Source organism: Pipistrellus kuhlii, unplaced genomic scaffold (genome assembly GCF_014108245.1).
Source record: "Pipistrellus kuhlii isolate mPipKuh1 unplaced genomic scaffold, mPipKuh1.p scaffold_m20_p_24, whole genome shotgun sequence".
NCBI lineage: Eukaryota > Metazoa > Chordata > Mammalia > Chiroptera > Vespertilionidae > Pipistrellus > Pipistrellus kuhlii.
In genome coordinates, this window is record NW_023425523.1 from 9,581,570 (window position 1) to 9,594,891 (window position 13,322).

Consider the following 13,322-nt stretch of genomic DNA (forward strand, 5'->3'; position numbering starts at 1 on the left):
TCTCCCAATGATACTAAGGAAATCCAAACTATAATACTCATGACAGGCCATGAGCATCTTGGGATTTGGACACTTCAGGTGAGTAATGCAAAGATTCATCAATGCACATTTAGGAAGACCAGGGTAGATACTAGATCGCCACCATATTAACTATGTAAGCCTTCAGGTGAGGCTTCAGAGAAGGTCACTTGAAGAAGCAATCAGACACATCAACAATATTCATTCAACAAACTACAGCTGAGAGCCTAGTATGTACCAGGCATTATGTTAGGGTCCAGAGGGAAAAGGAGAAGTGGAATACATAGAGAAATATATAAAACATAATCTCTAACTTCAAGGGGAACAGATCATGAATAAAGATTGTAGAGGAAGAGGAAGGGGATCAAAGTAAAGAAAATGAAAAGGTTCATTTATACAGACAGATAAAATAATAATTCTCAAATTCTTGAACCCCAGTCCCTTTCCGAGGCAACAATAAGGCACTTAACCACTCTAATCCCTCCCCAAAACAGGCTACTCAGAAATAAACAGCGAAAGTAGAATGTTTTGTGATTTAAGCCAAAAGAGGAGAAAAGCTACCCAACGTCTGTCACTCAATGGCTACATAATGACAATACCTTGATTGTTTAGCTTTCAGATTTGGAATTTTCATCAACAAGATATAATAATTCTAATAACTGAAAAGGCAAGACAGAAAGAAACCTAGTCAAAAATCAAAATCAAAATGGAAGTTCGTGAACTTTTTCCGGAAGATTATTAAGATTTCCATCTCCTGGAATGGCTCATGGATAAATGCCTGAAAGCAAAACTGTGAAGTCTCCAGTTTGAGTTCCTAGCCACACCACTCTGACTAAACTGCAATATCAGAGGCTCTAGGCCTGCCCTTCCTGGGCATAAAAACCACTTCTTCCCCCAGCAAGGCCTAGGCACAGGCTGATGTTAGAAAAACTCCTCCATGAGCAGTGACTGCAGAAGATCCCTGTATTTGCCCAGGACTCTTATTGAGTGGCGGAACTATTTGAGAACATGTTTACGGAAATCTCATCTCTTAAAATAATAATACTTAAAAACAGTATTAACAATAGCAGCTAACACACAGCCCTTACTAAAATAGCAGGCATTATCCTAAGCACTCTATATAGATACATTCAATCTTCCCTACAAGCCTATTGAGACAGTACAGGGACTTGGGCCCTGACATAGAAAATACCAGGTGGCTAGGAAGCCAAGATCAGACCAGGTGGCTGGAAGGAACGCAAGGACGTCACCATCCCTCCAAGAGGTAGCTGATTTTATCGCCCTTCTGGATGCCTTCTTAATCTACTGACCCACATGCCAAGCTGATCAAGGTCTGGCTACTACAAGACCTTCCTGAGGGTGGCAGCAATAAGCAACACCACCATCTTGCCCCATAGTGCAGGGGCAGAGACTGGTTGCTCAGCAACCCAACAGGAGGAGAAAGTAACCCTGCCCTGACATGACAAATTCCAGTCCCCAAGCCCCTCACAGGGCCGCCTCTTTGCGCCAGCCAGCCTCTTTGCGCAAGCCCACTTGGTAAAAGCAGCCAAGCAGAGCCAGACCCCGAGCCCGTGCATCGGGCCTTCCTTTCTCTGTGCCGACTCCCTTGTGCAACAGCAGAAGCTTAATACAAATCTATCTGGAAATTTTCCTGGGGTTTCCTCTCAATTTCTGTCTTGGGGAACCCAAGAATCCCAATGCCAGTCACAGTAGGAAGGAGTTAATTTCATTACGCCCATTTCATAGGAAGGGTAAGTAGCCTGCCTGTCATCACACCGGTTAATGAAAGACCCAGAAGGTGAACCTAGAAGCTCTGGGTCCCACGACGGTTTGTGCTCTTCTCTGCAGGGACCCACTGCTTCCCACTACCTGGCATCTTCCTACTCTGGATGGGCAGGATGGGCATCATCACACTCATTTACCAGAAAGGGAAGGCCGAGAAGGTACAGGACCTCACACCACTAGTTGGCAGTGCTGGGCCTGGGACCTGGCTCTCTTACCAGTCCAGCCCCTCTCCAGGACCGCTGCTGGGATCACACAAGCAGTCCCCAGGCAGCAGCCTGAACAGGCAGATGCAGGAAAAGGGTCATCTTGTTGTCTATATCCCACTTCCCTGTAGGGCTCGAATGCTCTCTCTTCCCACACTGATAAGCCCCATGCAACAACTATAATTAAAACAGTTAATGTCAGGTTATTTCCTCCATACCAAAGTTCTCAAACTAGTTTCTTTCTTTTCTTTTTTTTTTAATTCACTTTGGACACTTTTATTAGTTTCAATGAGAACTTCCTGACTTTTTTACTATTTGTTGTTTTTTCCCCCTTTAAATAAAAGAAGAAAACCTCACAGTAGGAAAGAAATGTCCCCCAGGCAGAGAGCAAACTGCAACTTTGCCCTCCCCCTGTAGGGATCCTGGTGCAGCGAGGGAGTCAGGAGACTGAAATCCTGCCTCGACCGCTCACTCGCTGTGCTGCTTACTACCAGCAAAGCCCAACCTCACGCAGGCTCGTTTCCTACCTGCAAACCAATCTAGGCTGAACTGATCGCTCCTGAAGGTCCCATGGGATCCCACAGGGACACCTCCCTCCTGAAGAACATCTGAACGGCATGCGTAGTACCTGGAGAAATCTGTCCAGAAAGACATGAGGGCCCAGTGGCCCATGACTCAGAAAGCCATGGGTGCAAAATTAAAAAAAATCAATCACAGCCTGTCCCTATTAAGCATCCTGGGCAAATCAATACCGCGACAGGTTCAGAGAAATACAAACAACACAGAGTCAACATGTGGCAATCAATCTATCAAATAACTTTACAGCCTCGCCTTAGCGAGCCAATCAAATTCAGTGACCAAAAAGGAGGCGGGCTTACGGGGTTAATAATTAATGCCATCTGGCTGATCTGTAGGGTCATGCTACCTTAAACATTGAACATTGACTAAGCCACGGTTCTTCAGTGTGCAGTGGAATCATTTGGAGGGTGTGTGGGACCCCACCCCACACAGATGGTGACTCAGTGGGTGTAGAAGGGCCTGGGAATTAGCATTCCTGGCCAGTTCCAAAGTGATGCTGATGCTATGGGTCCGAGGAACACTTTGAGAGCAACTGTGCTCAAAAGAGTGTCCATTTTAATGACTCCCTTAAGATGACATAATCCACTGGAGGTCTTGGATGGTCCTGATGAGAACACATGGCCTGAATATACTAAGGAAAAATAAAGTAAAATTTCAGACTCATGACTCTGCCTGGGGGCTATTTCTAAATGAATACTGTAATTATTTGCTACACAAAGAGAAGTTAACACTTTGATAACTCAAAACCAGGACAGTAACTGGGAAAGACCTCATTTTAAAAATTCAATTTACTCCCCCCTCCCCAATGTAAAGCATCTACATTTAATGATAAAATTGAAAGCAGCTTTCTATTTGTAGGGTAAAAAACCAAAATGCTCCATTATACCACAGTTGGAGAACTGGTGCTTAAATGAATGTTTTAGTAGACTCCGAGAAACTAGTCATTCACAAAAAGAGTAACTTTTCCCCACATGTTCATCTTAAGCCACAAATTGTGGTCATGCAATAAATATTGGCTGACTGAAATCAATCACATAGAGTGTGTGTGTGTGTGTGTGTGCCCACTCCCACGCATGCCCACTCCCTCCCCCACAAGAGGCAAAAATTAGAAACAGTAGATTTTAATTTCATCACTCCAACACAGGGCAACATGACATAAAATCTAGAAGCCAATTTCCAAGTTTCTCACATTTTCTGCAATTATTGGAGACTAGTCTTCTAATACTCAGAACATAACAGAGCGTCTATGATGTAAGATACAGGCCCTGATGTCAGGGATGCCATGGCTAACAGAATTCTACCAGGGAAAGTCAGCTAATAAATGGATAAATGAGCAAAGTCACTTCAGACAGCGGTGACAGATTCTGTGGAAGCAGAACCAGTTACCGGATACAAAGCAATCACAGAGGCTGGGTGCATGGGACCCAGGAAGGGCCTATGTGGGGAGGTATCTTTAAGCTGAGGTTTAAAGGAGCAAGAATCATGGAGCTATGGAGAAAGATTAACCCCAGGCAGAGGAAACAGATGAGAAATGAGTCTGCTATTCCAGACTCCTATGCCTACAGATTGTAAAGGAGGTAGAAGTGGCAGGAGACAGGCCAGGGAAGCAGGTAGGCGTTAGATCACAGCTTTTCCTCTAGGTGAGGGTAGACTAATGGGTTGCTTTAAGCGAGGAAAATGACACGGTCAGACTTAGGTTTGAAAAAAGTCAAGATGAGCCCAACTGGCATGGCTCAGTGGTTGAGCATCAATCTATGCACCAAGAGGTGATAGTTCAATCCCCAGTCAGAGCACCTGCCCAAGGTTTTGGGCTCGATCCCCAGTAGAGGGGATGCAGGAGGTGACTGATCAATGATTCTCTGTCATCATTGGTGTTTCTACCGCTCCCTCTCCCTTCCTCTCTGATATCAATAAAAAATATTTTTTAAAAGAAAAAAGTCAAGATTATAAAATGTTCCCCTTTTTTCCCCTTTCTGATATAAGCTTATTCAAGTCATCCCTTTTTAGACCAGGCTGAAGATATCCATTGTCTCAGCTCCCCCCAAATGGTAAAGATTTCATTCTAACTGCATCGAACCTTCCAGAAGCACCACTTGCAACGTGTCACTCCACCGCTCTCTAATCCGGCGATTTTAAACCTTTTTCATCTCATGGCACACATAAACTAATAAACTAATCACTAAAATTCTGTGGCAAACCAAAAAATATATATTCTGCTGACCTGACCCAAAAAATAAGGTCTAATTTTGATTCATTCACACTGGTCGGGTGTTGTTGGGGTGGCTGCTGTCATTTTTTTATTTGACTATCTAAGGGGAAAGAGGTCAGTGACCCTGACTACACAGTCAAGTACTGCCTGTTTTAAAAAATCTTGCGGCACACCGGTGCACCATGGTAACTAGTTGAAAATCGCTGCTCTAATCCACAGTGATTTTCAGGCTTAATTCTCAGAACTTCTCATTTTGGCTTCAGCTGGGAGGGCTAGGCAGGTCCTTTGCCCAGTGCCAAGCCAAGGCGTTTTTGTTTTTTTTCCTTCCGGGGATAAGCCATTTCTTACTTCTGGTCTAAGCCCTCATGCTCACCTACAAGATGGTATGCTACCTCTGCTGTCCAGTATGAGTCCCACCACTGAATGCTGTCTCTTCCTTGAACAGATCACCACCTTACTCGGTTCCATGGCTCCACGTGTGTTTCAGCTTCCTCTGCTGGCTACTTCCCCTTTAATATCGAAATTGTACTCATTCCTCCGAAGCCCAGTCACCCCGGCCTCACCCACAAGGCCTCCTCCTGCGGATTCTGGTCCTCATAGCCTAACCCCTACTCCCAGAACTTAGCATTTAATTCTTTACAGTCTTCTGCTTTTTCACTTTTAAGAACCAAGAGGACGGAAAACATTTCTTCTTTTCTGGAGATGTGAGACAAGGCAGTTTAGTGGCTGAAGGGACAGGTACTGAAACTGGGATCTGGGTGTGAATTCTAGCTCCACCATGCACTACTACCTGCCTACCTCTGGATCCGCTTTGTGCTTCAGTTTCTTCATCTGTAAGACAATCTCTCAGAGCTCTGGGAAGCATTAATGGAATTAATACCGTACACCAAAGAGCACAAAACAATGCCTGATCCATAGTAAGAGCTCAGAAAAGCCTCTCTCATATAATAGGTACTTCGATTCTTGATTGCACGGTAAATGGCATCTTTAGGGAAACCCGTTACAGCAATCCAAACCCAGTTTAAACAAATCAAGGGAAAATAGAAGAGCCCTAGGCAATTCAGGATATAATATCAATAAATGGAATAAATTCTTCCCAGTTGCCATTGGTAGCAGACAATTACTACTACAAAAAAACTTGAGATCATGGCTCTTAAAAAAAATAAATAAATAAAAAGTATAGCACTGTAGACATGGGAAATGATTTGCTAATGGTAAAATAAATTACATATGAGCAAAAATGCCATTCAATTTTAATACAGTTCTATTAATACTTGTTGGACAACTACTGTGAGCATAGCCCTCAACTAGGCATTGCATGGAAATCAAACAGGAATAAAGCAATTCTTATCCTTACAATCGAATGGAGGGAAGTAAGGAGTAGGGACAGAGGGGCTGTGACCTTCTCAAAGGACTCTACTACGAACAAAATAAAAATGGCTTCTGTTCTAGTCCTTTAGCAGATTCTCTTAGTATCAATCTCAGAATCACTCCAGAAAGGACATTTAAGAAATGAAGCCTTGTTTAATACTAAGTGTAACTCAGTCCAGACAAGGTGCTAGTATTTATTCCATTCCATCAGCCTCCATTGTATATACAGGTGAGCATCTTCACCAGCAAAAACGATTACAGCTCACTTTACTGCAGGGGTCTGGAACCAAGCCCACAGAAGCGCCAAGGCTTGCCTATAAACAACACAATAAGCTGTCGCTGATTTTAATCGGTTCCGATGCCTCAGGAATTTGCCCATTTAGAGACAGGCCCAAGGTGTCCAAACTTGATGGAAGCATCCTAAAATGTTCTCTAGGCATTTACCTAGGTTTTTCCAGCGCTTTCCCATCTCGTGCCAGGTGCATACCGCCGGTTTAAAAGCCTCCCTTTGTTTTAGGCATCTCCAACATGAGTAATTAAGCCTGCAGCCCAGCAGGTGTAATCTGAGCAGCCTTCAGTGTGTTTGACTTGCTGTATTAACATGTCGTCATGCTAAATGGGTATTACTTGTTGCTTGGTAGCCTCTTCACATGAGCCTGTCTGTAGTCTATCTCACGTGATTTTTTTTTTTTTTTCTTCATACCCTGCTCCCTCCGTTTGCAGTGTGGTATCCGTGCTCATATCCACAGCTCATCCAAAGACATGTTAATGCCTTGAATGGTCGGGCTTCCTGAAATACGTGAAGAGGAGGTGTTCAGGGCCCTTTGAATTTTCTCTTCAACGTTATGCAAATCTCAAGTAGCAGCATTTGAGAAAGATGATGTCTGAGCTGATACCCTGGGACTTTGGCTGTGGCTGGCTGCCCTTGCTTCAGGCACATGGTGTCTGGAAGAGGCTCAGGAAAATTAACAAAGCACCGTTCTCTGAAATGACTGCTGGCATTATGAACAAAAATAGGAGGATTGAGTGCAGACAGGGAGACCTCGGGGATTTGCAGTAACTCTTTCAGAATCCTGCGATTTCAAACAACAAAGCTTTCACTAATTTTTTATTCCATTTTTTGGGATCAAGCCATGAAAAAACAAACAAACAAACAAATACAAGAAGTGCAGAAGCCTCAAATCCCAAGTGGTACATTTAAATAAAAACAAAATGAAGAAACATCTGTCTTCCTCTTTGTAATTTGTCTTGATTAAAAGGCAAGTCAGTGCAACAACGGAGATACCAATTTCATTTTTCTAACAATGTTCCAAGGACTTCTATGCCCTTTCCAGATACCATCTAACAGAAAATGTGTTTCCTGCTTAAGAGATGCAGATACCAGACCCATCGAAATTATTAAGACTTAGCCTATAGGGTTCATAGCAAAATATTACTACTTTTCGAAGCTATGCCTTGATTTAAGAAAATATAACCAACAAAAAACGAAGTTATAATAATATGAGGGTATTTTTGACATCACTAATAGAATTTCTGTTTCATAAAGATAATCATCGTAGTGAGTTCCTCCCAGTGAATTGATGAATCTAGAATAATCTTTGACTTAAAAATTCCAATTTTGTTATATTTTATAATATTGGATTTATTTCAGAAAACAAAATCCATCAATATTTGGTGTGCTATATTGTCATATACTATGCACTGTTTCTTTCCTTTTCTTTCCTTTTCTTTTTATGTTTTCTTAGAGATTGCAGAAAATTTTAACTTATTTGTGAGCTAAATTTTAATTTCTCATTTTGAGGGATGAAAATGGGTTTAGGTCTTCTATATGAAATTCAAGATTTGAAAAAAATCCACGTATACTTAGAAATCTGATGTGGCCAATTTGTTATTGGTCAGCTCTACACACATGTATATCCTTCCATCTGGAAAAGTCTGCCCCTCTCTTCCTTTGTTCTCTACCTTGCTAACTCTTACTTATATTTCAAACCATAGATAAAGCAACTACATTGCTTAAGAAGCCCTCAGAGACCCTCCAGTCTGTTCTCCCACCCTATCCTAGACAGATGTGTTATCAGTGCTGGCTTACCCATCTCTCTTGCCCACCTCTATGCAAATTCCCTAAAGGCAGTGGCCGTGATTGGCTCATCCTTGTAACCCTCAGGGCCTTTGTGGTTCAGTGTCTGGACCACAGCAAGTATACTCAGCACTCATAAGATATTCAATGAACTAACTCTCTGTAACGAAGACAAACCTATTAACAAACTCAATAGTCAGTTTATGTGTTTGATATGTTCTAAGGTTCCAGGTTTTAATAAGCATAGGGATACCCAAATGTGACTGTGCCTACTAATCCTGGTTTCATTTTGTGTAAAAGTAGAGAGCAAAATCAAAAAAGACAATACGGTACAAATATCCTGGCCTATCCTAGGATATAAAGTTAAGAGTGGATTTATACTTTTCTAGTCTTCACAAAACTAAAACATCTTGGGACATTCCTGCCTTAAAATTTGCATGAAGGAAGACACACCCACCTCCACTCTTCCCCTTGAATCTTACGCCATGTGTATTATGTTAAGAATTTATTAAAATGGCTGGCACCGGTTTGGCTCAGTGGATAAAGCGTCGGCCTGTGGACTGAAAGGTCCCGGGTTCGATTCCGGTCAAGGGCATGTACCTTGGTTGTGGGCATATCCCCACTAGGGGGCGTGCAAGAGGCAGCTGGTCGATGATTCTCTTTCATCGACGTTTCTAACTCTCTATCTCTCTCTCTTCCTCTCTGTGAAAAATCAATAAAATATATTTAAGAAAAAAAAAGAATTTATTAAAATGAATTGAATGGAAGCCAAAATAATTTACATCTAAATGGCAAATGCAAAACACACAGCAATAAAAATTCCAAGTGACTAGTAAGCGAGGATAGTATGTTTTCATTGTACCATACCATTTCCCCCTGAGGAGAGTCACTAATACACATTCATAGAGCAGGATGCATCAATGTGACCCAAAACAGTCTCAATGCATTTCTTCGCTGTATCTAACCTTATGTAAAACGACACTGACCAAAATAATGACAGAACCTATATGTCCAAAAGGTTCAGGGTCTTGGTGTGATAAAATCCAACAGAGGCGAAGAGGCTATCTCATATCTCAACATTGAATTATTCTCTACACAAAAGGCTATCTATATTTATGCACTGCTTGGTGGTAAAAAAAAAAAAAAAAAAAAGGCCAATCCGAGGGTTATTCCTTTGACTTATCTTATATCTATTATCTGCTCTGTTCTATAACCTATATCTGTTCTGTTATCAGAGACAAATTTTGCCTGTCACCAATTTCCTGTGCTTTTAGTAAATGCTCCCTTTTTAAAGCATTTAAAAGACCAGTTTGTTAAGTACAACTTCATTTAAAAAAAAAAAAAAAAACACCCTTAATTTTAAATATATGCTTTTAAGTACCTTTGCTGGAAAAGAATTTTATAAATATATATAATCTTCTTGATAGCCACCCAAAAGAAACAAAATGTTCTTTTAGCTTAAATTGTTTAGAATGCTTTTTAAATGGAGTAGACAATTACTATTGTTTGTTAATTTAGAGTAGACCCCCACAAAAGAAAAAGTTACAAAACTATGTTAAAAATGCAAATGGAAAAACCTAAGATTGTTATATGTTATTATATAAAATCATAGAGACTTCCCAAAACCAAATGGGGGAAATCCAAAGAACAGACTCAGATTTCCCCATAGGCATTCTTTTCTACAGCCTTAAAAAACAAAACAAAACCTTGGTTGGTAGCAATGAAAGCTACCAAGAATTGTGTCAACAGAACACCATAATCAATGTACTGTGCTAGTGGATGTTCAGAGTCTGAGTCTTAAATAAGGACCCACTACATGTAGAGCTAACTGTTCTGAAGTCATGGTTTGCAGAAGATAACCCTAACATTATATTAACATTATATATAAATAATTATATAATAATCCTAACATTCAGGTTATTTCTATATTATTATCTGGGTCACAGAGGTTCTTCACCTTCAGCCAAAAGCTAACCCTATTCACCGGAGGGCAATATTCAACTCCAAATTCCTGCGCACTGAGAAGTGTGCAAACTCAAGAGCTCAAAAGGTTCTATAAACCCTTGGCTTGGCTCATATCCAGAATATTCCAGATAAGCATAGAATTTTCTTTCCAGCATTGCAAAGAAAATAGCTAAATCTGCAAATGGTCAATGCATACTGTTCCCATTTCTAAAGAACATGCCTGGGGCAACAAGCTTGGAACAGAAAAGAAGATAGCAGGAAAATACTAAATCTTTATTAAATATCGAGAAGAGAAACACACACACACACACACACACACACGAAAGATAGCCCCAAACTTCAATTTTTATTTCGTTTTATTTTAATTGCTACATTTTTTGTTTCTTTAAACACAAATCAATGCCAATTCACACCAAGATAACTTGGGCCCCATGATCAATAGAAAAAAAATAATGTACACTTAAAGATAATTGATGAAGAGTTCATAATTTCAATGCTCACTCGATTCCTCCTAAATGCCACAGTCCTCCAATTCTATGAATCTTTCAACTACTCATATTCTTTGTTGACTATGAGTGTAAGCAAGAATTTATCTCCAATACTACTTAGATTTATGTGAAGTTGTAAGAGACAGTTTAAAAACAGCCTAGCACACTAATAGACAAAGACCTGGTTTGCAAATGCTCAAGTCCATTCTTGATCATTCAATTGTTGGATTTGCAAAGAAAGGCAGCAAAGACCGAAGATTGGCACACCCAATAATGACCATACTGGAACTAACACTTTCCATGTTTTTGTCTTCAAACATGGGAGATCCAGGCTTCTCCATTTGCAACAATACCTGATTCAACAAACCTAAAAGTCACATTGCCTTTGACAAAGGTTGTAGGTGGAGTTGTTTGTTTGCTTGTTTGCTTTTGGGCCTAGAGAGGCCAAAAGAATTCTCTTGTTCTAGCTTCAGTCTAGAGTTCTCAGAAAGAGCAAAACAAATGATCTAAACTCCAGTATATTAAATTAATAATTGGGAAAGTAAATCTTGTAAGAGGCGTTGACTTTCTGGAGCCCAGTGTTTCCGCAACTTTCATTAAGTAAGTCATAAATTCCTAGAGGAATTAAAAAAACAACAACATGCAGATGCCCTGGCCCACACCCCACATTTGCTCTATTGCCACTCCTCTTGCCTGACAGCCCCAGGGAGTTCCAGCAAAAGACAGATCTGGACTGGGCAAAACATATGCAATGCCTGCTCCCCCTACCTTCAACCCACTATGATGCCAGCCAGGCACATGGTGAATGCTTGCAAAATGTTTGCCAAGACCAACTGTTGAAGGAGCGGGTCCGTAGTTTTCTATCTCCCTCCAAGAGAACATAAACAACTCCTTAATTTCCCACAAAAGAAGACAAAAATAAAATTTGCAAAATGATAGTTTATTCTAGCTTTCTAAGATCACAATGACCTGGCAGGGGAGATAATTTAATCTCTTTGTTTACCACTCTTAAAATACTCTCCTCAATAAAAATTCACTTCACTTTGGGGACATGGGAGGGACACTCATGTTAAACAAGAAGGATTTGCAAGGGAGTTTTACCAGTTACACCACTCAGGCCCAGTGGGAATGTCTTTCTCACTATCAACTCATCACATTAACAGGATTAAGTCCTTTGGAAAATCAGTATTAAAGCAAGTAACCCTCAGATTAAGCAAAGGGACAAAGGACTTCATGAGTGTGGTTATTAGTGCAGTGCTAGTGATTAAATAACATTTCTCCTCCTCCCAGCAAAGCACATATTACCTCATCAAAAATATTTAAACCAAGGCATCGTAATCCCTTTGGCTTTGGACCTAAATATAAGTTACCATAGGAAGTCTCCAAAACTCTAACTTTTACATTAAAAATGTCAAGTGAATCAAGTGACCTCCCCTCAATATAACCTGGCTTTATAATGTTAAGACAAGTTTATTTCATCTCCACAGGAAATATCCCCAAATCAGCATCCTTCCAAAGACATAATACTTAACCCTCAAGACATAACTCTAATGATGTGAATTTCAGTAACTAGTTAGTCATGTCCTAAGTTAGTTGGCTGGTCATTGTCCTCCCAGTAAAATAAGAGTGACAGGTACCTATCCTAGCTAAATGCAGCGCTGGTGTTGACTTGGTAACATGTATTTGGGAGTAACATCCCAGCTTCTTCTAGTGGGCAGGGATTTTCAGCTGGTTTCCATCCATGTTCCCCAGCACAAACCAAGTATTCCAAGTCCATTGTGACACTTTGGCCAAACAAATCAGAAAGTAAGCTCACAATCTTTGATTTCTCAGCCCTGAGCAGTCTGAAAGAACCCACATCAATTAGCAAACGACTATGCTATAGTAAAAGTTCCTTAATAATTTACAAACATTTTCAGACATTCATCTGATCCCAACAAACAACCCTGTGGGGCATGTGGACTGGAGTTAGCACTATCTTACAGAAGAGGAAACTACAATTTAAAGAAATAAAGGACTCACTCAAAGTCATTCAAGACAAGATGGCCAAACCAGACCCAGAACACAAATCTTTTACCCACTAGTCCAGCATCCTTTCACACAATACATCTGTTGAGATGCAGTTAGAAACTTGATATCCACCCAGACTTGCAGACCTCCATAGTATACATTTGTGACTATACCATTCCTGTGTAGATAAGCACCCCAGTACTGGCTATGTACATAAAAAAACAACAACCACCAAAGATCAGCTAATGAGCACATGCTTGTTAAAAACAAACCCAAGACTGAGTTCCCAGGCCTGGAGGGGCCACCAATGCTGCATTTCAGGGCCCCTCTTCACAAACATGCCCTAATAAGGACTGACATCCATTCATCAGGATCCGTCCTACCTCCACCACAAAAGAGCCCCGTGCTTTTGAAAACTTGCCAACTCCAGGATTCAATCTGCTGCTATGTATTATTTCTCAGGAAAAACACAAAAACAAACTACTCTGTGAGGTAAGAGAATGAGTGAAATTGTATAGCGTGCTTCCTTTGTAAAACTGTAACTAGATACCATTTCTTCTCCATAACAGAACCGCATGGCAGAAGCAAAGGAAATGATGGGACTGGAGTGTAACAAG

The 13,322-nt window shown here is 40.8% G+C and overlaps 1 protein-coding gene across 2 annotated transcripts in view; it reads right to left on the minus strand.

Moving 5' to 3' along the window:
- NOTCH2 (notch receptor 2) overlaps nucleotides 1-13,322 on the minus strand; it is a 133,462-nt gene that overhangs the window by 96,240 nt on the left and 23,900 nt on the right. The gene's annotated exons all lie outside the window — the stretch shown is intronic.